Genomic DNA, 3590 nt, shown 5'->3' on the forward strand with positions numbered 1-3590 from the left:
GAAATCTGTGTGGGGATAATTCATATGGAAAGATTGTCATATTTTCTTAGAACCACTAAAAATCCCTATGGAACAAATACTTGTATCACACCATACAGAAATATTAGCTTGAAATGGATATTCATCTTGAACAAAGATGCTAAAATACTAAAATTTATGTTAAAGGAACAAAGGGTATAATCCTTATGACATTAGGATAGATCAAGTTCACTCCTACAAAGCAATACCATTATGAAAATATAATATTAATAAGTAGTAGCTAGTTTCCACGAGGGTTCTGGTCATCCCTGGTACTCACACCCTTATGTAACACCTCCACATTGTACTGGGTTGATACATTGGCCCATAGACCACGACAGGAGTGATAAAATGTCGTTTTCTGAGATTAGGTTTATCAGACACTATAACCTCCATCTTGCTCTCTTGATTTCCTGTTCTTGCTCTCTAACACCCTCTCTACTTTCAGGAAATTGAGCTGCCTTGCTATACGTAGCCCTATGCAAGATTCCATGTAGGATAAACTGGAGACAATAATCATCTCCAGATCCAGTCAAACCCAACAACTTTATTACAATCTCACGAGAGACCCCTGATCTTGAAACATCTATCTAGCGTCTCGGAGATTACTGATTCCTGCAGCTATGTAAGGTGATGAGTGTTGTTGATGTAAGCTGCTAAATCAGGAGAAGTCTGTAAGTTATACAGCAATAGATGACTAACAAATGAGGTTTCACAAATAACAAAAAATTATGTTCGTTTAAAAACACCACCAAGCAAATGAAGAGGCTGGCCACAAATTGTGAAAAATGACCTGTGATAAATGTACGTGTCAAAAGTCTTATAACTAGAATATAAAACAGTCCCTTCTGACAAAAAACACAATTTTTAAAATAGACAAAACATTTGGACACTTCACAAAAGCATATTTTCAAATGGTCAGTAAGGACATGAAGAGATATCCACCATCATTAATCTTCAGAAAAGGAAAATAAAATCACAATGAGATACCACTTCCCACCCGCTAAAATAGCTAAATTTAAAAAGCTGACAAAACCATGTGTTGGATAGGACACAGAGCAACTGAAACTGCCTTTTACTACCAAGGGGAGTTTAAATGGGCAAATGCTTTATTTTATTTATTTATTTGTTTGTTTGTTTATTTATTTATTTTTGGACAAATGCTTTGGAAACCTCTTTATTTCTTAAAAAGTGAAATATACACTTGTCATATGGCCCAACAATTTCTTTTTTTTTTAATGTTTATTTATTTATGATAGTCACACAGAGAGAGAGAGAGAAAGAGAGAGAGGCAGAGACACAGGCTGAGGGAGAAGCAGGCTCCATGAACTGGGAGCCCGACGTGGGATTCGATCCCGGGTCTCCAGGATCACACCCTGGGCCAAAGGCAGGCGCTAAACCACTGCGCCACCCAGGGATCCCCGGCCCAACAATTTCTTTACGACGTGTTTACCTGAAGTCATTGAAAACACGTTAAAAAGACCTACATGCAGGACGCCTGGGTGGCTCGGTTGGTTTAGCATCTGCTTTCCGCCCATGTCCTGATCCTGGGGTCCTGGGATCAAGCCCTACATCCCACTTTGGGCACCTGCTAAACAGAGAGTCTGATTCTCCTTCTCTCTCTGACCCACTCTCTGCTTGCTCACTCTCTCAATAAATAAATAAAATCTTTAAAAAAATAATAAATAAATAAATAAATAAATAAATAAATAAATAAATAAAGCTTCGAATACCAGAGATAAACACCAAATGCATACCTGGTTAAACACTTTCTCTAGCCTATGTTATTATTAAAGTCATATTTTAAAGGTCTAAGATTTTTCAACAGATTCTTAATTTATATCTACAAAATATTTTTCCACCCTTAGATAAATAAACCATGATTTGGTTTTGCAAAAAAATTTGTCTGTGGGGGCAGAGAGGGATAGAAGAGGTGGAAAAGGAGATTAATGTCATGAGGAGGAAAAGAGAAATAAGCTATATTAGGGGTAAAGTTTATCTACTTTTATTCCAATCCTGAATTATTCAAAACTCAAATTATTGAACATTTAAAGAAATATATAAAATTTATATGCATGTATACACATGTATATTGAGAAATCATTTATATTGAATTTGATTTTGATTTGCATTTTACACATAAAAATTTGAGATAGTTGCTCTCAGGGGCACCTGAGTGGCTCAGCAGTTAAGTGACTCTTGATTTCGGTTTAGGTCATGACCTCAGAGTCCCGGGATAGAGCCCAAGGTCAGGGGATGCACTCAATGGGGAGTCTGCTTGGGATTCTCTCTCTCCCTCTCACTCTGCCCTGCTCCTCAATCATGTGAGCTCTCTCTAAATAAGTCTTTTTAAAAAATAAAAAAAACAAAAATATGGAATAATTGCTCTTGATTTTGACAGGTAACATAGCTAATTCAATGTAAAATAAGCTGTGCTTATTCCTCCAAACCCCAAGTTGTATTTTAAGCGTTCTGAGTGATTGATCTTCCCCCTTCATGCATCTTCAGGTATAAATAAGTTATAAAATATAGCAAAAACAATCTTCTAATAACAATTCCAACAAGTATACAGTTTCTCAAAAGATAATTTATTGAATCCCCGTTATTAGCGTTATCGTCATTACTTTTACTGTGTACATCTTCCATATTCTATAAAAAATGACATTATATAGAGGTTAGAATAACAAGTGCTGGCTGAATGTTTGATTTCAAGCATTCCAGATGTATTCCCTATACATTTTTAATGATGTGTTCTTTAGCTTCCTGTTCTCAAGTCACCGGCAAATGAAGATGGCAATTGGCAAAGACAGCTGTTGAAATGTACAATTCTTTCTTTCTTTCTTTCTTTCTTTCTTTCTTTCTTTCTTTCTTTCTTTCTTTCTTTCTTTTCTTTCTTTCTTCTTTCTTTCTTTCTTTCTTTTTCTTCTTTTTTCTTTCATTTTCTTTATTTTAGTTTTAGGTGGAATTTTGTGAACTCATCACATTTTAGTGCATGGTTTTTCTACTCTAAGCGTAAGAAAGCAAATATGCTTATCCAAAAAGTCTTCAAATTCACAGTCGTCATTCAAGAGAATTATGAGAAACTGGGCTATTTGGTGTTTATATGAGCATTAGTTAGCAAACTTTGAAAATCAATATTTAAAAATTTCCATTCAAAGTCAAAGTGAATGATTTTATTTCTTGTTAGTCAGCAGAGTTGTAAGTCCTTCAAATATATAGGGCTGTCAAAGGATGTCAAAGGATGTCAAAGAAGTTACAGGGGAAATACATATAGGCTGAAAAAGAAAGAGTTTTTAAAAGATACAGACCCTACCCAGAGCCTTATGTTAATATCATACTTTTCCTTTATTTCTAGGATTTCTTTCCCTTTTTCTTCTTTCTTTTGGGCCATTATCTAGTGGTCATTCACGTAGCCACTGTTGTAAACTAAAACTTACATCTTTCAGCATTGATGTGAAAGATGAGAGTGACTCATGATAAACAACCATTAATACATCATGTTTCCCAAATGATTTACTAATACAGTTCTTGCAAACTGCTGATGGGAATAGTCACGCATTTCAAATGTAGAT

This window comes from Canis lupus, chromosome 10 (assembly GCF_011100685.1).
Source record: "Canis lupus familiaris isolate Mischka breed German Shepherd chromosome 10, alternate assembly UU_Cfam_GSD_1.0, whole genome shotgun sequence".
Taxonomy (NCBI): domain Eukaryota; kingdom Metazoa; phylum Chordata; class Mammalia; order Carnivora; family Canidae; genus Canis; species Canis lupus.